General features: G+C 31.9%; 1 protein-coding gene across 3 annotated transcripts in view; it reads left to right on the top strand.

Moving 5' to 3' along the window:
- The window catches only part of LOC147079196 (uncharacterized), a 454,759-nt gene that overhangs the window by 150,783 nt on the left and 280,070 nt on the right, over positions 1-23,906 (top strand). The gene's annotated exons all lie outside the window — the stretch shown is intronic.

Here is a 23,906-nt window from a genome sequence, read left to right as displayed (position 1 = left end):
CGAGAATTTAAAGTATATCTAATAATAATGTACTTAAATACAATGTGGGATTTTTATTATTCTATAGTCCAGAATCAGCCAAGTTTATTATACGAATGTTGTGTTAAATTGTCTATACGTTTTGAAATGGACATAAAATACTGATTCGCGAATGCTTAGTGTTATTATGAGTGATGCAGTTCATATATAAATATGGATAATCAATTATATTTAGACAGCTAATCAGTTTATATTGTCTTTTTATATTCAAGAAATCGATAATACTGACTGATTTGTTAATTAGGTTACCCTAAGCCGATAAGATTTACTTTGCAAGAATATAATATTATGAATAATAATTATTGTGCCATTTTATTTTTACATCGTGATTTATATTTTTAGTTTGTCATGAAATCAAACATGCCTTTTCTTATACATCGGGGAAAATATCGATACAATACATATTATATTTTGATACATTATTTTAATGTCGGTAATACCTACCTACTTGTGGAATTAAATGTTTGACATTACCGCGTTAAATTTAAGGGCCCACATGCGCCACGTAGGTCGAAATGGAGATTTTATGGTATTTTCAGAGCATTAGCCTGGACATTCCTTAAACGTTGTAGATAATCCATTTATATAATTCTGAAGCCTTATTATTCTTTATAGCGCCTGTACACATGCATGGAATTACCGTCGGCAATTGTGCTTATTTTAAACTGTCATGACAATAACAGTTTACACATAAAAGTGCTAACTGTCTCTCCAGTCTCATTCTTCAAGAGTAATCGAGATGCGAGGTTGTCATTTTATACTACTATCTGACAGGTCGTATTGAAAATCGGAGCTCAAAATGAGTAGTTCGTTTTTTTACCGGCAGGTTCGCCAATATCGTTCTACTGCGCAGGCGCAGATCTTATTTGTGCGGAAAAAAATATTACAATTTGGAAGCTTCCAATCTTGTTTGATTTATGCACGCAATTTTGCCAACTGCAGAATAATACATGTTTCCCCATACATTTTCTTTCTGTGCACAGTAAATCTATGCACGTGTAAATGGGGTATTATATTTATTCTTTAGAATTATCTTAAAATGTGGTAATCTTGCCCATTTTTTGAATAATAAAATGCCTAATTCTTGTCAAATTTGGGATCACAGAGATTATAAATATAATTTTTTATCGTAAATATTTATATTATTTAAATAGTAAACAACTTGACTAATGGTTTTATAAATGCGTTTAAAAATTAATAAAACAAAAAAATCTTATCACCACTGCACATGGATGTACTGAAATATGACTATATTCTAAAAGACATCACCTTCTAACTCTGGAATTTCACTGCAGCTAGCTTAGATATTTGACTTTGGTTTGGTGACATAGAAACATATGCGATCAACAATAGTTCAAAAAAACTAAAGAATGACATCCGTGTTGAGATTATGCATTTAATGTGTTCCTCTACATGCAACGTGTTTATAATATAGGAAATCACATGATTATATTATATCTGGAAGTATATGAGACACTCGTTTCATAATATATCAATATCATGATTCATGAGCATAAAAAGCGTATTGTTTTAGCAATCATTATTCTCACAATTACTCACGATAATGTTGTGGTCATCATCGAAAGTAAAATTAATAGTATTTTTAATGTATCCTACATAGTGATACATGGTAATTAAAAGTGTTTTCACAATATTAAGTGATTAAAAAATTGGTTGTTAAATTTATCATTGGCATAAATCACGCTTTAATCAATTTAATTGGAAGTTTTTTTTGTTATATAGGTATATTAATTGCGAGTCTTATCTAAATGTGGCTAGGTACTAAAATAACTAACTAAATAATATATATACTTACCTATATATTTTTAAATCTTCGGAAACGATTCTATTTGAGTCTCGTGAATGACAATTGAAATTATTCATATTTCGATTAATAATACCCCAACGTATATTGGTAGCTCTCTACGTCGTAGAAATGCGGCACCTACATCACATCATATCATCATCAAAAGTAAAACACACGAAATGTAATACTAATAATAATTAATGATTGCACTGAATGAGTTTTAATACGATGATTATATCTTTGTCGATTCTGTGAACCGGTAGATCAGGACAGCAGCTGAAATATATCTTGTTCTTCCTTAGGACGTCATGACTGAGGATCGTGAGTCGTGACCCAGATGATTTTGCCATCTCTATCTCGCTTTCTATTCAACGGCACACGAGGCCTTTCATCAATCTGTAGCATTCTATAATAATTGGTCTATCCATCTGGAAGGATCTTCCTCGCCTTCCCAGACCTTCGACTCTACTCAATAATATGAGTTTTTTCTAGGTTATCAGGTTATCATCGTCTCCAAGGACTATATATGAAAAAAAATGAAGAGTCCTGCGAAGGCCAATCGAAATGAGTGTGTCTCGAATCTTTTCTTCTCTCTTCGAGTTTGTTGATTATGAAGTCTTTGGTTTTTGGCCGTCCGCGAGATTCTTACCATCCGCCTCCAACACACATCAAAAGCGTCTTGTTTCTGCCTTTCTCTTGCCTTAACTGTCCAAGTTTCAAAGGTATACATATACAGAGTTCCCTCATGGCTAAGAATCATGACCACCTTAGCATTCTGTCATCTTTTGAGCGACCAAGACTTTCCACCCCTCTTCTGTTACTCTCAGGACAGAGTGAAGGCTGTCCTCAGTCAGCTGTTTCACTTGGTCACTCCAGCGCGCCGACGCTCTTCCTCTGCTTTACATTCCCTGGAAGCTACCCAAAACCACTAGTCTCTCCAGGTTATCCGGTCCGCGCCGAACAATACGTCCAAAAAACTTCAGAATGCGTTTCAAACACAAACCGCGGATGCATATACATTGCGGGTGGATATGGGGAAACTCAAATCACTGTCGAGAGCCGTTCCTTTATTTGTATGCTCTGGATGATTAACCATTTCATCTTGTACTCTGTCCAATAAATAGGAAGTATTCGACGCCAACACCACATTTCAAAAGCACCAACTGCCTTTTGCTTCTTTGCATTTACAAAAGATCTTTCTGCGACGTATTTTAGTCGTTTTGATACTATTTTTGGTGTTCTTAATTGGTTTCCGTTTTCCTTTTCAGATGTATACTCTACCCGATATACATATTGTACTGGCTTGCCATCCATACATCTTTCAGCGGCAGCCTAAGTTGCGGCATAGTATTATTATGATCCATGACTATCAATTTCGTTTCAGATATGTTTATCTTTAACGACATTAGTTCACTTTATTTTTCAACCCGGTGATGTAAAATAGCCATCACTTTGGTAATTTTGCAATGAGCGATGTGTCGTCCGCATATCTCGAATATGAGAGCTTTTTTACCTCCGACAGCAACGCCGTTTTCCCAATTCTCAAGCGCTCTCGTAATAATAATATGTTCCTCAGACAGGTTAAAGAGATCTGGGGAATGAATACAACCTAATTTACAGTTGGAATATGAGACATATTTAAATATGCATACTTACATGTTTATTAAATACTTAATTATGCCATGGAGTAATTCACTGGGGTGGGGTCATGGCCCATGAGGCTTTTATTACTCACAAAAGAATTATCTAGGGATTGTTGAGGATGGTCAAAAACTTTTTTAAAGTACATAAACACCGTATATATTTAATGGAAAAAATATTTTTGGGTGCTTTGTACTTCACTTGAGATGATAATGAAAAATAAAATTCCGAACATTTTTGTCAATATCAATAATTGAAAAATAAATATTTGACTGTTCACTTTACGGTATAATACGTCTCAAGTGGCAATGCCTCTTATCACGTACGTGAGTCCACACGTTCACATATTGTATATTGTAGACAAAGGTCCGCTTTCTAAAATAGTCAACTAACCGTTCGTGAACCTCATGAGCAAAGATATTGTTTCTTCAATCCGAACGAAATAATTCAAGGGAACAATAATATTATTTTTCATTGGTCACGACAGCAGAAAATTCAATGAACTTTATGATTGCCCATGATAAGAATATCAGTCGTAAATAGAGAGTAAATATTTACTCCAGTAGAAGACAAGTAAATAGTGACGGGTATCGATTATCTACAAAAGTGTTGAATTGAAAAATACGAAAGTATGAATACGTGTCTTGAAATTCAAAACACTAAACGAGGCAATGAAAAATAGACATATGAATAAAATGACCAATTGGTTAGGTAGTTTAATAGAAGAAGAGCATATTACTAGTAAAATTAGAAAATTCTGCAGCAGTTTAACAACAGTTTACATTTCAAATGTATTCATAAGTATCATTGGCGAATTATCCATGCTAGGTGAGTATTAATTAAAACCTACCTTCTTAAGAAATATAAATATAATTATTTAAAGGGGAGATGCATGCCAGCAGAGAACCTTGCGGAAAAATACGAAGCTTGCAATTTGAGATTTTTTTTGATTATTTACAAATTCAATAATTGTATTAATTAATCAATATGTGTCTGAAAACATTAAAAATATTTTTTTTTTAATTCAAACATAAATTTGCAATTGTAAAAAATGTGAATTCGTTGCAGGGTCACGTCTTATTATTACAATATATTTTATGGTCATATTTATTATTAAAATTTAGTTTATTGAGTTTTAAATTTTTCGTCGTGAAGATTTTTGACTAATTCATCGTTTTAATATTTTTTATATTTATTTTAAAAAACATCGATTTTTATAAAAATATAAATGTGTATAACTTGAAATCCTTTTTTTCTATATTATATTATTCTATATTTATTAATAAAATTTGATATAAATAAAAAGGATTTCAAGTTATACACATTTATATTTTTATAAAAATCGATGTTTTTTAAAATAAATATAAAAAATATTAAAACGATGAATTAGTCAAAAATCTTCACGAAGAAAAATTTAAAACTTAATAAACTAAATTCTAATAATAAATATGACCATAAAATATAATGTAATAATAAGACGTGACCCTGCAACGAATTCACATTTTTTACAATTACAAGCTTATCTTTGAATTTAAAAAAAAAATATATTTTTAATGTTTTCAGACACATATTGATTAATTAATACAATTATTGAAATTGTAAATAATCAAAAAAAATCTCAAATTGCAAGCATCGTATTTTTCCGCTAGGTTCTCTGCTGGCATGCCTCTCCCCCTTAAGTTATTTCAAATGTAAAAATATACCAACAGCCCCATTCATCTCTTAGTATTGAATTTAGGATTCACATATACAGTATCTAAGTATATCCAACGCATCATCCAAATAAAGTCTTGTTATAATTGAAAGTTTTTTTTATGTAGTTTGATGATACGTGTCTTTGAGATCTTAGAAATGTCTGCTTCATTATAATAACAAAATATGCTTCCAACGACAACACCTACCTACTTTTGAGCACATTGTGTAATGGCTATGTTATTTTTCGTACAGTGGACTAAGTCCGGGTGGCCTACGGATAAGTGGTCCAACTAACGAAGTCGCAGATTTTTTTTTGACGAAATTTGATTCCCTTGGAAGTTTGATTGGAATTACTCTACAGTGGCACCATTGGTACGGCAAAAGCTATTCGCAGTTGTATTGTTTTTTCTTAGTCTTAAAATATACATTGTAGCCAACAACCGGATCAAAACATGCAATACATAAAGCTTTTTTTCACATTCAAAATATTTTCCATCATTCCATTATCACTAAAGTCCACCTTTTTATATCAGTGCTTCGAACCAAAACTGAACCGAAAACTGGAAAACCCGTTATTTTTGTTGGAACGAAAATCCGAACCGAACTGATATATATTTTTTACTTAAACCGGAACGGAAACCGAATCGAAAAAACAGAACGGTCATAAGAGTCCTGATTTAAATCACATGATATAATTATTCATTTTAACCTAAATAATATAATATAGTGTTTCAAGGGAGGTTCAAATGATTCTATATAACGTATCTGACGCCATGGTTCACAAACAACAACAACAGACACAATCAACAAACACAGTAGGTACCTATTGCTTGTGTGATGTGTCTGATGTGATAACAACTCTCATCAATATTCATTTTATGAATATTAAGATAAATAAAACATTAAATAATTGAATAGATTTTTAATTTTAATGTACCTATATGTTAGGTTGGGTTAGGTTAGGTATATCTTAACGTTGATTTCATTTACAAATGTATCACGTGCAAACAACAAATTTTTCTTCTTAGGTGACACGTTTACCACCGCTGTTCCATATCTTCAGGTTCTATATGGTCAGTATTTTGAAAACCTTTTTTGAATTCTTATCTTTGTATGTAGGTATTTTATGTTACCCTTATTATTATTAGCAGAAGAAACCAGTTTAAGGATTATCTTACAACATTAGGTACCTAAAAACTAATTGAAATGAACAGTATTAATACCTTCTTATTGTAGAGGACATACTTTTTCATGCATGGTACCTAAAAAAACAACAAAAAAAGTGTCCATGAAGACATTTCTTCATTTAGCGATGAGACAAGCCCCATTCTGGAAAATAATCACATTTTATAAAGATAATACCGTTTTCTACGTCCAATTAGATAATTAAAGAGTTTTTTAGAAAGCTTTTATAATAAGCTACGCGTATCTGTTTGTGACTTGGCCTTTATATCGCGTGGTATTTTGGAAAAATCGATGAATTATGGGTGCTTTCGTTATTTTTAAGCTTATGGTCAGTGAGTATAGGGATGCACTATCGAATGTACAGTATTGATGTTATCGATATCACTTTTCTAATTGTAAACTCGAATAGAATTTTCAGTCTCGGGATTGCAGTAATAATATTTTTTTCAATTCCTTAGACCCGGTTCATTTCTTTAGTGTTCATAGCGATGGATTTTAATGTATGCCAACGAATAAAAAATCAATACAAAAATCATATGCGAAGACATGATTTTATTATGTTTGGTATTATGGAGAATCCAATCCCTAATATGTGAAATGAAATTAATATGTTTAACCTATAAAACAATAAGTTATGTAATATGTTACCATTTGTGTGGAAATATAAAAATATAAGTAACAATATTCATAGATTTTAATATATTTTCAATTGAAATCAAAGGGGATCCGAGATTGAAAACCTTAGTATCAGTAGTTAACATAGAGAAACATATGTGAAGAGTTCTCAAATTAAATTACTGCACTAAATCAAAGCATTTATTTTGCATGTTCATTATCCTGCACACTACTAGACATTGTCATCTCCATTGCATTCGGTCCTATGCCTTCTACGTCCAACTCTGGCCGGCGACCCTTCTGTTATCATCCGTATCCGTCCATCTATAATATATTTGCTATTTCAATTCTTCAATATCAAGTTCGAGGTCGATTATAGATATATATAATGTATTTTCAACTCGTCACCCCTTTCACTGAAATTGTCGGCCAACTGCCATTTACCACGAGGACGACACTATCGAAATGGTTATCTGTGAACATATCGGTACTTTTCCAGCATCACTAAAAACGGTTAGAGTTGAATTAGTGAGTGATTATTTCACATTAAAAACTGATGACGCAAGAAAAGTATACCGCAGAAATAAAAATATTTCCATTAGGGTCAAATGAATTCCATTTTTACAGTAATTAGTAGAACACTCAAATTTTCGCATATCTCCAATTAGGCAATTATCAAATTCTCTCACACAGCCCTCACATATTATGTATAAATAATATACGAAAGTATTTTTTATAATAACCTCCACGATTTGAATTTTGATGATCAGGGATATATGATGACAACGCATCATCGTCATAATCGTCATGAGAGCGAAGAATAGGACATAATATCCTCCTTCAAGTGTTCACTCTACCAGTCTTTCTAGCACAGCCATTGACAGATCCATATAGACTGCGTCTTTTCTGACAAATCAACCCAATTGTCCAATCCACAATCTTATAATGTGTATAATATAATATGAGTCTCCCAACTGTCTTGTATTCTATTTAACTGATAGTGCTTTACAGACCGTAGAGCTCACGGTCGTAATATTTTCCTACGATTATTGCCATGGTAAATATATGGATGATTCTTCATTAACAAATGTTTATTTTTATAGATAGTATACCCATTTTTTATAATATATACACTTTAATTTTTAATTCTTCACTTAACACTGAATATTCAACACTTAAGATTAATCGGCGGAAAGATAGACGATGACTACCGTACGAGTCAATTCTCAGCTTGCGTCTTATAAATTGGCTTATATGTAGATATCTATGTTTTACATTTACCGATTTGATACCAGACCCATTACACTAGTCAGTTCTTGACTAGATATTATTATGATTACTTTCCTGGCTGATGTCCACGTAGCGGAAAAATACAGGATGCAAACCATATCCTCTGGGAATGTCCTAAAGTGTGTACAGAAAGGTAAAAGCTGTTTAAGGGCGAACATGCTCACCGTAGGTCAAAATAGAGCTTTTATTGCATTTTCAAAGCATGATCATGGACATTCCTTAAACATTGTAGATAATCTATTTATATAATAAAATTTTGAAGCCTTATTATCCTTTATATTTATTTTAAACATTTGATGATTGCATAAAGTATTTTTATTACATAAAATAATATTCTTTTAAACCTCTCGCTCTAATGTTTTAGAATATAGTCATATTTCAGTACGTGCATGTGCAGTGGTGTTAAGATTTTTTACATGTATTAATTTTTAAACTCATTTATAAAACCATTAGTATAATTTATGTCGACATTATTATACTTAGTGAAATATTTACGATAAAAAAATATATTGATAATCTCTGTGATCACAAATTTGACAAGAATTAGGCATTTTATTATTTAAAAAATGGGCAAGATTAACACATTTGAAGATAATTCTAAAGATACTAATTATAAGCAATGTCTTTGACCATTCAAGTGTGATGAACCCTACGAATAATGATTGCTTTATAATAATTATTGACCTAAGAATGTAGGTTGGTAAGCAAATGTAGGTACCAAGAAGAAGAAGAACTGGTCACCTTTACAGATCGTACTCTCGTGAAATTAAATTGTCTGAAATAACTATGGAGAATTTTGGATTTCTGTCCAGCTAATGAAGGCACTGAAAATTTTGATACAGTTTTCAGCATCATAATATTTGTGTGAGCTCAGTTTCTCAACTATAACTAATATAAAATCAAAAAAAACGAGAAATACTTACGAATTTGGAGGAAGAAATTGAGGGTAGCAATATCAAATATACGACCTAATATTTCTGAAATCTGCAAAATCCGACAAGCTCAGGTATCACATTAATTGATTTTCATATCAAATAAATTCCATTTTATTGAGGGTAATTTAAGTTACAGTTTTTCTTTTATATACCTTTTCTTTATTTTTTTTTCTTTGACTGTTATGTAATCTGTTTAATTTGTAATAAAAGTTATGTCCGCATATTTTTCTTTGTTTTCTGACCGTTTGATTTTGGTGCACCGCAATTTTTTCTTATGATCAAAATTGCACCGTGACTTCAAACAGGTTATGAACCACTGCTCTAGACTCTAGACCGATCTTCTCTCTTCCGGCGTTTACATTTATTTTTTCTCTATTTCTTTTGTCCCATTATCATTTTCTTACATCAATCTCTATAAAAATATAGTCGAGTGTGTCGTATATTTCTTGGTTAGTTGACTGAGACATTTCCATATCTAAAAAAACAGCCTATTGCGTCTCATAAATTTAAGTTACCTTTAGACTTAATTTGGTACTGGGTGGATTTCTAATCTTTTCCAGTCCTCTACAATTTCTTAATATACGCCCATAAAACTAATCACGACAATTCTTTACGATTTAAAATTCAGCTGACATTAATCTATAATATTACATCACCTGCAATACATGTTTTAATAATAAAAAAAGTCTTCTGAACATTAAATTAGCTATGTCAGCAATTCCGAGAATATAATTATATTCGTAGAATAGAAAATTTATATTACGATTTTGTTATGCAGGTGATCCCTATCGTAAATATTTCCTTAATCAAATAGATAATCATTAGTATGTATTCTTCAATCTTATCAATGGATATGATAGTATAAGAAATATTACAAAAACAAATACATATTTCTGGTGACATACATACCCACAATATTAAACATCAGAACATCTACATAGGTAACGTAATATAAGATACAAGCACACTGCAACATTTTTTATAATCTAATTTTATTTGATTTGAACATTCATAATAGGTACTTCGATTATTACTTTTATATTTATTTATTTAAGAATACAAAACATTGTGGACATAATAAATCTAAATTCAAGACGTACACAACATGAGATTTACATTATAACAAATATTACAATACAGAATATAATAATAACAGAAAAACAAATTAAATCCAATCAAATTAAATTTTATTATTATTATTAGCAATCGTATGATTAAATACAGGGCTGTGGCAAGGTCTTTTGGCGCCCAGTGCAAGAAGTAGATTTTACGCCCCCATAAAACACTAAAAACGTAATTCCTGAAAATAACATATAACCAAAAGATCAGTTTATTTTATAGTTTAGTTTATTTTATTAAATTATAAATATTATAAAATTATAGAAAATATTACCAGATAAAGTGGTTTTTATTAAAAACTTTTTAACATAAAGCGATTCATAATTATAATTATTTATTTATTGATTTGAATCATTTCAACTAAATATATAGAATTACTATGTTCAAGCTCAAATTTAACTTTTTGGGCTTTCCTTTTCCAAGTAAATTCATTAATGATACGCTCATAGCTCAGTGTTTTGGTTATAGCGTTATTTATGGAGATAATTGCTAAGCCAGATAAACGTTCTTACCCAATGGAGGAACGAAGATATTTTTTTCATAATTTTTTATTTGCTTAAACTTTGTTCACATTAAACCTCAGTAACTGCTACGGAAAAAAATCTAACAGTGATTTCAGAATTTGGGTAACTATCTTCAAGATGATAGTATGTATGGTTTAATTGCAAAAGCTCTATTTAGGATGCGGTGGCTTCTGACAAGTGAATTTGCTTGATATTTGAATTTCGCTATTTTAGTTTTATCCTAATCATGTTGATGTTGGTCAAATTCATCACACATGTTTGTAATATTGTTCGCTGATTAAAAACTTCAGCTAAGAACTAGTAAAAAAATTAGAGTTAATGGAGACTTCATTCAGTTTTTCAAACTGAGATTTCAATTGTGATAAAATTCTTTTATAAGTTAAGTAACTGATGTTTGTTAATATTTTTAATTCATCATTTACAACAATTTAGTGACCGAGTTTTCTTACAATTCCTGGTATCATTTTGGCCCTCCCTATGCTCTTGCTGCGCCTCGGCGCCCAGGACGATCGCCCTATTCGCCAGCCTCTAGATTCGGCCCTGGTTCTATATCACTAATAACTACCATTCCCTTATTTAAAATGATATTGCTTTCTTACTGCTTTTCTACGGTTGCGACTATAATAATGTATTTGACATGTATTTCGCTTACACGGTAAGCTTTATCAAGTATATAATGTAGAATTGATACAGGTCACTGAGAGAAGCATGTAAGTATCGTAAAATATTTTATTGATGAGGATACCAATTGGTATTTTTTTTTAATTTAATCTATAATATGTGGATCTTTCGCCTCTCGAAGAGGTTTCTTATCTTTTTTTTTTTTACGAAAAATGGATGATAGCCATTTTCAACCTATATGAAAACAGTCTAGCTTCAAAACCACATTGAAAAACAACATGAGAGTATTTTCCAGACGTTAAATTCGAATCTCCGATGCATGACTTCATAGCCGGTCTCTTTATCAAGCGTTCATCATGGTCGCCTATGAATAAATAAACACAATTTATACATTTTCATAAATAAGTATCATATCATAAATAAGTCATCTCTTGCACAAATTATTTTAATTTTATATTGACACTTTTCACCATCGATTTCCACTGAGCATTAATCATAAAACATGTAAGATATATACTTTGCACAATCAAATTTGGCACGATATCAAAATGATGACATATTATGTATCAATGCAATAAAAAGATTATCCAATTTAAACGTGTGTTTTTTTGCACCTGTGATATTATTTCCAGAATAATAAAAGGTCTAAATTATTTTGACCAAAGTACGTGTTAAATTTTGTGACTCAGTAATTAATAAGGTAGGTATACGAATAACTTGTCACGTACTTATCATAATTTATTAAATATATTAATATTTACTAAATGATTATACTAAGTATATAACAAATAGCTTTCCAGCGCTCGAAATGAACCGGAGCGCCGTTCCATTTCATAAAATTCCCAAAATTATCGCTCCGTATTGTGGACAAAATAATTTGACCGTCTGAGGCGGATAAACCATATAACAAAGAATCTAACACACTTATTTTTTTAAATACACATACAATTAGAAAACTATGTACTTATGTATATGTATATAAATATTTTCGTAAAATTATCGAGCGCTCCGGTTCGTAAAATTCTCCATTTCGAGTGCTAGCTTGATAAATTGTTTTGAAAAATATATGTAATAAAAAAAATACAAGTAAGAGTGAACATTTTTTGTACATTAGCAAGGTTATTTTGAACGTAAAGATGGTAATAGACTGTTTAAACATTTGACATAATATTATTATTATCGAACAGACCTACATAGTTTGAAAACACTTCTGAGAAATATATTATGAGTATTATGACTTATGACTGATGATGAAATCTTTTCGAAAGAAATACGATACCCAGCAGGATACGGACCTGCACCCCGTGGAAATCGCGTCCATGAGCACTAACTACTATGCTATAGGTATCTTATCTAATTGCGACCAATTTTAACTATTTGCTTTTACAATACTCTCTGAAGCCTTTTTGTAAAGTGTGTTACTAATTGGCATTCGGCTTTTATATTTATATATTACATTTCTCAGAAGTGTTTTCATATGTATGTATGTTCAATAAAAGAATGTTACATTTTTAAAACTCATTAAATTATTATTAATGATTTTTCGCTGACATGTTGCAAGGTCGATTGTCAATAATTATCATATGATGTACATTAATAACAGTGACTAATAATGGCGTAGCAGCATATAAAATAGTCTTACGTATTTTAACTATTTGAAGAACATATAGATAAATCATAATATATGTGATACTTATCATTATCATGATCACAACTCGAGACGGGTCTGTACTAGTGTAACCAACTGTCCCGGTTTGCCAGGATAGTCCCGGAATTGAAGCCCTTGTCTAAGATTACAGTTGGAACTTACCTGGAACACACAACACTATCTGGGATTTTTAGGAAAACCAACGAATAAATGGAAATTCTTTAATTTCCACGAAAAAAAACTCTCATCGTAGACGCGTAAATCATTAAATATCACGTAAAACATATTTTGGCCGGTGGAACTAAAAAATGTCTCTAAATTCAATATGGATGTAATCCGATTTATTTGACCGGAAGTCCTAAATAAAAAAGCTCTGGAACTTTAATTTTCACCAAAATTTCGGAAAAATGTCATGAAAATTTCTGGAAAAAAGTTGGCAACCCTAGTTGTGACTACCTCCAAAAATCTCTCGACCAGACCCTATCCAGAATAGCCTCTTCTTTGTTCGGTTCACTTATTCACTATTGGATTGCTTGAAGTCACTCTCTTCTGCGTAGTTTACCACTATTGAATCACGCTGGAATTGCGACGGATTCTTCGTATAGCAGGGGTGCCCAAGCCAAATCGTTTGGTGGGCCAAAAAAATATGACTCAGCTTTATGGGCCACACAAATAAAAAGAAAACATAGAACTTATACAAAATATTTTACTACATTATAATTAATGTGACACTGGTTTTTATATATTGTTTGATGTCATTTTCATATCGACTGATAATTTAGCCGATGCGCATCGCAGTTAACCCAATGCTTACGGGCCCTTTTAATTAATTTTGTAATTAACGTGTTAATTTGCATTTGAAAAGCAATTAGCAAAAACACAATTTTGTGCGGCCCGTAAACATTGGGTTTTAATTGGTCGTGTTTTCATCGAGCAACCTGCTGCTACACTTCGTTTTTACCACACTTCATTTTGAAAAGAACGATTCGCAGCGATATGTAGTACCAAATGCTCCAGTAATGCACACTGCCGGTCGTTTTAATTTTGGAAATTTATCTTCGAGATAAAACCCCTTATTCCCTTCGAGCATGCATTTTAACTGTGTGCTTGATTGCAGTTCTATTAGCTCCATTCGTAAAATTTAGAGGCACTGATTACACCTCCACGTTTTTAATGTGGTAAATTTACGAGAAAGATTTTTTTATTGTATGAATACCGAAATGCAAAATATAGAAAGCTGAAAACTTAATTGGGCCTTGGGCCGCAAAAAGTCTTCATTTGGGCCGCGGGTTGGGCATGCCTGGTACAGACTATAGGCCATAGCATTCTTCTCAAATTGTCGGCGTCCCAGATCGACGCATAGAAAGGGTGGAAAATTTTCCTTTCAAAATATGTCTAGCGCTTGTTTATTTTACAAGAGTTAATGTTCAGGTTTCCGAAGCGAAGGTTGTACGTATGTGTCATTTAAAGCGTGCATTTAGTTTGGTGAGTAATAAAATGTACTTTTAGATAGAAATAATGGTAATTTTCGCTGTAATAAAAGGCTTGATTATAACTAAGTAGAATACAATAATTATAGTAGTGGGACTCCACCCTCGACCCCTGCCAGTGGCCATGCTCACCCCTCCCTTTTCGCGCATAGCGACGATACACACTAATCCAATGTTTATGTTCCATATGTTCCATTATCTCGACAACCTAGATCGACGACATCGATGCTTATTAATATATATGTTTCAAAGGCATCCACGAGGAATATGAATATTGTATAGGTATAGAGAGCGCCAGTTAGGGATACCGAACCGCTCCTAAATTTAAATATTATTGTCATCGCATTAGCATTTGTGTACCTTATTTCAAGTCTCTGCGTATACGGGAAATAGGCGAAAAGTGTCAGACAAATGTAACAGAAAAACTTTGCAAATTGTAAATTATTTTTTTTATATTAGTTACAAAGTAGAAATATAATAGCCTACGATCCGACCGATCGGTGATGTTTGCCAGGGTCCGTCCACATACGAGCCTGGTTGGCCACGCCGACTTGATATCAACCAAGGCCAACTTTGAGATATTTGAAAAATTTGCTGCGTCATATGGAGGACGGAATAATTCCGACCCCTCCTTAGATCTCTTTCCACTCCTGATTCCTCTGTTTCGGCAGAGTTTCAATACACGGGTACATAGGACACTTCATGTCATTAAAGATAAATGACGGCAGAGCAAGTCAAGATTCTTTTTTATTTTATAAAACTCTTTCTCTAAGCACTAAGGTGCATTATTGCTACATCAGTTACGTGCATCTTCGTTTCGGGACAAAGAAGTGTGGCACTAAAATCTTTTCATTCTGACACGGTTTATAGCGTCTTGAAAGGCGGTCATGTACAAATCGCATATACATGGTAGGCAGAGATGGGGTAACTCAAATTATTGTACCTACTGATATTCGTCCCTGGTAGGATCTTTTCAATGATATTATAGTAACGCAACAAATAAAACATATCAAATTATAATATAATAGTGTACTCACCTTGCACGAGCGTTACGTAAATTTTCAATACCAAGGGAGTATTAAAATAAATTTATGAACGAGCCTGGAGGTTTATTTAATTATCATGGTTTTAGTATTTTCTATTTACATTTAGTAGAGTGGGTACCTAGCTACGTGCGACAAACAGACAGCACATGACGTATGTAAGGTCGAATTCTTTTTATGATAACGACATGTCGCATGTAAGCAAGACTCATGCTAATTATTGTCGTTTCACTTATTATCGTCAAATAGATAACAAAGGAGGCTAAGTTAAATAGTGAATCAGGGTGGCTAAGTATCAAAGTCGATTTGAACTAAAAAATAAAAAGAACATAATTAATATCTAAAATAATTATTATTGTAAACAGTAACAATACAATTATTAATTGAACTGGCGTTTACGTGGTCGAACTCTTTTATAATAGTTGTCAAGCAAAGTTATTTTTGTAGATTCACAAAAATAACTGTGTTTAAAAACCATCATTATATCAGTACACTTCTCTATAATACACCGTGTATGGACATTTTCTTCTATCCGCGGCAGAATACAAAAAAAAACATAGATATATTTTGTATACGATAATTTTAAATGTTCGTGAACAATTGTCATGCCACTTTGGAACCGTTTTCATACAATGTTCATACGTTCACGTACAATAATTATTAGTGTATCTTGGTAACTAGGCATAGGAAATATAGTTGAATTTTTAATGAATTCAAGAAGAAGAGGAGATTGTTCCCCCTCTTGACAAAACCATGCGTCTCCAAGAATGATTTACAGTTTACACGGACCTGTACAGACCAATAACTTTAGTTTTAGTATTGTTATAGATGGCGATATACGACAAAATCTCACACGTATTTTCAGATCTCAGACGTATTGTTGTAATGGAAGAAACGTGATAATAAATTAATTAGTATTGTTTTTTTTTTAATTTTAACACACATATAGGTACCTATTATATATACTTTGTGTGCATATAATATGCATAATATTATTTAAGTAATATACTATAACATAAATTTACAATTTTATAACGGTTTTCCGTATAAAATAACCAAGGCGTTACGAATTTTCTTATATTATTTGCTTTTAAACATTTATGTACGTTAAATGTTCATTCTTCAGAATAAAATAATTTTATTGTGATGATAAGATAAAACTCAGATAAGATACCAAAATTTCATTGTGGGTTTGAATTTTCTATCAATCAAGCTATTACACACACACGGCGGAATATTTTTATGAGATCGGGCCTCTCTGATTTGTTATATAATAATTAATAATCTTAATAATGATAATTATTTATTTACATAGGTAGTAGGTACCTACATCAAATTTATTTTAACTAATAAATGGCTTTTAAAGGTGCGAAAAATGAAACATCATAACAACAATAATTTAACTCTCATATTATCAAATATCGGGACATAGTGACGAGGCGAGGGCGATCATTTTTCCTCCGTACTTTTGACAGATTTTATTTTAGTTTTATTTAATTTTATACGTACTTTAATAAATATATAAAAAGATATCAATAAGAGAATGGAAAATTATGTTATTAAAATATATTTTTAATAATATTTCGTATCAAACCAGTTTAAATAGGTAGACACCTACATAAGCCATTATCTGGATTTTTTGTTAGCTATTTAAATACGTTTCTAATTAAATCTCCATGTTTTATAAGGCTAGCTAAGTCAATCCTATACTGACTCATGTGTATTATGATAACTCGATAGATGCCAATAAAACCGCCATAGATAGATCAGCCATTTACTATTATTTGTGTATTACCACTTTGCATATTATACTTAAGTGCATTAACCCTTTATAGGACACCTCATACAAAGTGGTACATTAATATACCACCAACGTTAAGGTCTATATTTCCTGTAATATTGTTTTAATAATGGGCCTTATATCACAAGAGCATTTGCGATAACGGACACTGGTAGATCAGTCTACCATTCAGTGTGAAGTTGGCCCTTGTTTAGAAATAACCACCAAATACGCCGGTGGTAGGTTTATACGCCACCTATCGATAAAGCACACTGACTTTGGAAGTTTGCGTACATGTGTCAATTTGAATCGGTTGCTAATATGTATTGCGGTTGTTTCAACAATGGAAATTAAGTAGGTATATACTCGTATTAAATATGTAATATTATTTTATTATTTACATAAAAATAATAGAACGTATATTTAGTTTTTTACCAAAACATTTGCGGCGGCGAGTTATTAGCTATTTTAGAATTGATTATTTCATTTTGTTAGAACGAATAACTTTTTATATGCTGCAATAGTTCCTTACGTGGTTTGTATTTATTATTTTACCCCAAAAACGTCTTACTTCGTGAAGGATTTAGAAGAGATAGATGAGGAGGGGTGGCTGAAACTACTGGAAGTGGTGGGGGAAACCAAGCTGAACATTCTGATATTGGTGGTGACTCAGATGCTGATGATGTCTTTGGAGATGAAAGCAGGATTAATAATCGGCTATCCGACGACATGAACTGCCAACGACCGCCAACGAACAATCTACTACCAGCGACCGGCTTGTCGCCAGTCTAACAAACCTTAAATTTTATTACATTGGCTAGGTAATCTAATAAAACATGTATGTAAAAACAAATTAAATAATATATAAGTATCGCAAATACAATGATTATTATTTTTATATATACATAATAACATAACAACTTTTAAAAAAAGCATATGGAAGATATATATACCACTGAATATGCATTGTCCTGGCATGGGCACAAAACAGTCAGTGATATATATACATACCACGATATTTTATATTTTTTTCAGAAAAGTATACGTTTTTTAGAAAATTTGCAAATGCATTATGTTTATTATTTTTAAAAAGAAGATATTTAATAAAGTTTGAAAGATGTAATTTAAAAAAAGTGTCCTATAAAGGAAGTTAAAAATGTATGGTAATTAAAATTTCTTGAATATATTGGAATTGAAACAGCTTCAAAAACATTCTTATTAAAAAGATTAATTTAAAAAAAAAATTGGGTTCAAGTGAGATTAACATAACTTTCGTTTGCCGGGTGACTGCCTTTTACGGATTCGAGTATTATTCTAGAAAATAAGTACCTTCAACTCGGCTACAATGAGTGCCTGAGTAACAAATATTATTACAAAATATAATTCATATACGGTGTGAGGATTCCATTTTTTTTATTTTTGAAGCCTTTTATCATTTTTTTTATCCTATACTAAATTTTCACAGTACTTAAGAATTTAGCATTCTTTATATTGAAAATACATAGTTTGAAACAGTCTCATAAATATACATACTCGAAAATACATAGAAAAGCATAGTTTCTTACTTCTTATATAACATTAACAAAATGTTCAAAACAATATAATATTATGAAACATTCTTGAGATATGGATATGGACTAATACTATGGATATATTTCCGTTTCCCTTTGAATTTAGATAGGTCCTAAAAATCTCTCGAAAATATATTTCAATACATTTATGATAGGTACTTACAATTGCAAGTATCGATCCTAAATATCAGTACGACACCCAGTTTAGTATCAATAACTTTACTTTGTAATACGCAATATGCATGCATTATAGAATAATTTTCTAATTAATATTGTTTTACTTTATATAGCTTGAAACAATATTTCATGTCTGCGGTGGGTATTTCCATAAGTACAATCTGCGTTGTCTGCTTTTATAATAATTCCAGGTATTATTTAGCTCGAAGGATAACGGCGTCATGATTCGACTGAGAGGTTTCAATCAATGCCAAAAGCATTAACAATATTACAATGATTGTTTATATATTCTGGTCTCCGCAAAATGAACCAAATGACAGGTACGCTGACACCTGGTACTCGACAACAATCAATTTAATATTTTAATTTATTATTGATTTACCTATGTACTAAATGAGTCTGTCAAACAGCTATTTAATGTCTACTCCTTACCAGATGAACATGTCAGATTACAGATTGCTGGTACCTACTAAAGTTTATGAATGATATTGTCGTGTAAGTATAATCATCCATGATGGCCGAGCGACTTGCGCGTCGGTTTATAATGTCGTGGGTCTCAGGTTCGAATCCTGGGTATGATGAATACACATTTTTTTTTCAATTTGTGCTTGGAGTCAGAATATGGACTTGATATATTGAGCAAGTGGCTAACATCCGTTTCTCGTAAGAAAAAAACAAAGGAACATCTCTCAATACAAACCTCCACCCTGCGGAGGCTTATATTATGATCCTATTAGTATCGGAAATGGTCAAAAGAAAAGAAAAAATAAGTATAAAAAACTTTCATCGATGTAATAGTGCCAACCGTCAATAATTATTGGTCGAAAGAAATTATTAATTACTAGCTGAAGTACCCGGCTTCGCACAGGGTCGCTTCGTGGTTATATTTATCTTAGATATTTAAAAAATAATAAGAGGTAATTATTTTTTTAATATTAAAATATCTGTGTAATACAATATATCAATATGAAAATAATTCTAATAGGAGTAAAGGTCAAACAAAAGAACACTAAATTAAAATCGAATCCAAAATACGCAAACGTTATTAATGTTATTAATATGCACTAACAAACCAAAATTGGATTAAACGAACTTTGTATTTTATATAATACTAATTTAGAAACCTTTGCAGGTGTGCGCACAACAACTTACAAAAATTTCATCGCAATCAGATGAATGGTATAAGAACGCATACGAATAGAAGAAGATAGAATAGATGAAAAAGAAGAAGAAATGGTTGCCTCAATTCAGAAACCTTGGCGGGCGTGAGCACAATACTTGATCAAAATTTCATTGCAATCGGATGAATGGTATAGGAACGCATACGAATAGAAGAAGAAGAAGATGGTTGTACTAATTCAAAAACCTTTGCGGGCGTGCGCACAACAACTGGTCAAAATGTCATCGCAATCGGATGAATAGTATAAGAACGCACACGAATAGAAGAAGATAGAATTGAAGAAAAAGATGAAGAAAATAGTTTTATCAATTCATTAACATTAAGCTTAAAAGCTTTTTAAAGCTTAAAAGCTTGATCAAAATTTCATTGCAATCAGATGAATGGTATAGGAACGCATACGAATAGAAGAAGATAGAATATGAGAAGAAGATGGTTGTACTAATTCAGAAACCTTTACGGGTGTTACCACAAAAACTGATAAAGGTTTCATCGCAATCGGATGAATGGAATAGGAACTCATACAAATAGAAGAATATAGAATAGAAGAAGAAGATAGTCGTACTAATTCAGAAACCTTTGCGGGTGTTATCACAACAACTGACGAAGGTTTCATCGCAATCGGATGAATGGTATAGGAACCATACGAATAAAAGAAGATATAATGAAGAAGACGAAGAAAATGTTTGTACAAATTCATAAACCTTTGCGGGTGTTGGCACAACCACTGACGAAAGTTTCATCGCAATCGGATGAATATTATAGGGACCATACGAATAAAAGAAGATAGAATGAAGAAAAAGAAGAAGATGGTTGTACTAATTCAGAAACCTTTACGGGTGTTACCACAACAACCGATGAAAGTTTCATCGCAATCGAATGAATGGTATAGGAACAATACGAATAAAAGAAGATAGAATGAAGAAGAAGAAGAAAATAATGATTTTTCTAATTTATAAACCTTCATGGGTGTGCATACAACCACTTACCAAAATTTCATCGCAATCGGATGAATGGTATAGGAACCATACGAATAAAAGAAAATAGAATGAAGAAGAAGAAGAAGATGATGATTTTTCTAATTCAGAAACCTTCATGGGTATGCATACAACCACTTACCAAAATTTCATCGCAATCGGATGAATGGTATAGAAACGCATACGGGACAGACACACAGACAGACAGACATACAGACAGACAGACATTCATTTTTATATATTAGTATAGCCTATACTCTTCGTGAAAGTGCAAGCAATAAGTTGACAAAGTTTTATCGCAATCGGATGAACGGTATGGCAGTGCATTCAAAACGAACAAACAAACAAACAAACCCACAAACAAATATTATTTTTTATATATTAGATGTAACAATGTTTTTTTATATTATAATATATATTCCAGATAATTTAATAAATATCGACCGATTGCGTTCAACTTACAACATACAAATGATACATCATCACAGCAATTTATACCGACAATTTAATGATGAATATAAATATAACAAAAAAATTTACTAGGTAGGTATATAACGGTGTTTTTTTTAGAGGTATAGAACTTTAAGCTGGCAGCACTTTTTTAATTGGCGGCCATTTTGTCAGCTGTTAAGTGATTTATGTTTAGTTTGGTTTGGCATTTCAACATGAATAGACTGACGCCTGAACAACGCTTCCAAATTGTGAAAATTTATTTTAAAACAAGATTGCCGTTGATCCCGATTTTCATAAGCGAATTTTGTTTAGCGATGAAGCTCACTTTTGGTTGAATGGATACGTCAATAAACAAAACTGCCGTATTTGGAGTGATGATAATCCTCAAGTGTATGTTGAGACACCGTTACATCCAGAAAATTTGACTGTTTGGTGTGCTTTATGGGCTGGTGGGATAATTGGTCCGTACTTCTTTAAAAACGATGCTGGTCAGAACGTTACAGTCAATGGTGACCGCTATAGAGCCATGATTACTGACTTTTTCGTTCATCAATTGAACAACCATGATGTGCAGGAGCTGTGGTTTCAACAAGACGGCGCAACATGTCACACAGCTCGTGCCACAATTGATTTATTGAAGGAAACGTTTGGTAACCGCATAGTTTCATGTTTCGGCCTGTGAATTCATGTGAATGTGAATTGGCCTCCAAGATCGTGCGATTTAACGCCGCTTAACTATTTTCTGTGGGGATATGTAAAGTCGCTAGTCTACGCCGATAAACCCGAAACGATTGACCACTTGGAGGACAACATTCGCCGCGTTATTGCCGATATACGGCCACAAATGTTGGAAAAAGTCATCGAAAATTGGACCTCCAGATTAGACTACGTCCGAGCCATATGCCAGAAGTCATATTTAAATTATAATGCCAGAAGAGCATCTTTCGAATAAAGTAAATTTCATGTCAATATAAAAAGTCATCTTTGTTTTATTCCATTTCAAACTTCTATACCTCTAAAAAAAACACCCTTTACGTATTCCACATAGTTTAATAGTTATCAGGGCCGATTTCGTCCGTTTCAACGGGACATTGTCAACTGATACAAAATATACATATTACAGCTAATTCACGAAACCGCTGTTTTGGTTTATTTAATACAATGTCTTTCTACCAAGAATAATTGACAGTTAACACCTTATGTGTTGAAGATATAAAAGCTATTTTTCTATGAAGCTTGGTTAATTTAATACATTATTGATTTAACAACTATTATTATTGTGTACGATCAAATAAAATCGCAAATAACAGTACATAATAGCTATGTAAGTAACTTTAGAGTCATAGAGCAGCATGCACAATCTAAGATTTCGTTCCTAAGGATAAGTCGCCGAAAAGCATGACTTAACTATAGACAATCCTGAGTATAGAGTTAAGGAATCCTTAACCATAGACTACTTTTGTTATGAACACGCCCCCTTCTGTATTACCATTTACCACTGACAGCTGCTGTCAAAATAAATTCGCATGTCTATAAAACAGTCCATACACTCAAATTCATTTAACAATGTATCTCAATATGGATATTGATAGTGTTAATTCGTTTGGCATGTACTTGCAGAATATTATTTTACTTTTATACCCCAGCCCGCAGAAATACAAAATGCCAGGTGAAGAATGACACTTGACGCTAGTGTTACCATGTTAAAAAAATATCTTGCGGTGCCTGTGGAATCACGTATAATGACTTATAACGGAAACATAAAAGTATTATAATTAAATATTAATATGTATTTATAGTTATTGCATTTATAAAATGCAGTTGTCATATTTTTGTCATCGTTTAACAATTATAAAATAATTTACCTAAACTATAGGAAAGAGAATTTTTAAATATGGTATTATTTTCCATAGAAATGATCTTAACTAAGGACAATGTTTCTGCATAGTGTTTTCTGCTAAGGAAATTTTAGTTATGACAAATTAATGTTTCTGCATTCCGCTCATAGAGTTTCTTACTATTATGGTATCATTCTGATGAGTATGGTTTTATCTAATAAGAAAATATTATGCAGACAATATCACATAATATAATTATCTTTTTCCAAAGCTCTTTTGAG

The sequence above is a fragment of the Rhyacophila brunnea genome, unplaced genomic scaffold (assembly GCF_057557595.1).
Source record: "Rhyacophila brunnea isolate RB1 unplaced genomic scaffold, BYU_Rbru_1.0 scaffold_10, whole genome shotgun sequence".
Classification (NCBI taxonomy): domain Eukaryota; kingdom Metazoa; phylum Arthropoda; class Insecta; order Trichoptera; family Rhyacophilidae; genus Rhyacophila; species Rhyacophila brunnea.
Note: the sequence above shows the minus strand (reverse complement) of the source record. Positions and strands in the feature narration are given on the sequence as shown.